The sequence below is a fragment of the Mustela nivalis genome (assembly GCF_964662115.1).
Source record: "Mustela nivalis genome assembly, chromosome: 4".
Taxonomy (NCBI): domain Eukaryota; kingdom Metazoa; phylum Chordata; class Mammalia; order Carnivora; family Mustelidae; genus Mustela; species Mustela nivalis.
The window spans coordinates 122,431,765-122,432,440 of NC_139023.1; positions in this window are offsets into that span (position 1 = coordinate 122,431,765).

A 676-nucleotide genomic window follows, 5' to 3' on the forward strand; every position below is an offset into this window, starting at 1 on the left:
TCCCTCCTCTCCTCACTGGGTTATAACCTTCATCTCTATCTTTAATGACTTAAATGAGACTGATTTTTAAATCCATCATTTCCCTGCTTTTGAAGCAGAAATACTGTTGTTGGTTGTCCTTTCTGTAGAAAATATGCTTAATCAAAAGGAAAAAAGAAAAAAAAAGAATCATAATAATCCGACGACCCACTAAGAAGCACTTAGCATTTTGGTATGTTTCCTTCCAAACTTTTGTGTGTGTGTGTTTAAAAAATGGGATATACACACTATTCTGTTTTTCTCACTTCAAAAGCTACAATTATTTCTAAGTGCCTATTAGACAAAATACTGGCATTTCATGCTCCTTGTGTCAATACCAAGCCTACCACTTACAGTCTACAGCTAACACAAACCTCTGTCTCGGTTTGTTCACTGACAAACTTATTCATTCAATATCTCCGCATACAGTAGGGGCCTACGTCGCAACATCACTTATGATGTTTTTATTTCATTAGCCCTGGTACACTCTGTAGGTAGCCTGTGACCTCCTGGTCTGCTCACTCAATGAAATCGAGCATCTCACATGGGCCATATTTTGTGTTTTGCTCTGGGCATACCCAAGTGAACAAGGTAGGCATGGTCCCTTTCGCCAGGGTGTGGACACTCCAGAGGAGGAAATAAACAATACATCTGTGTA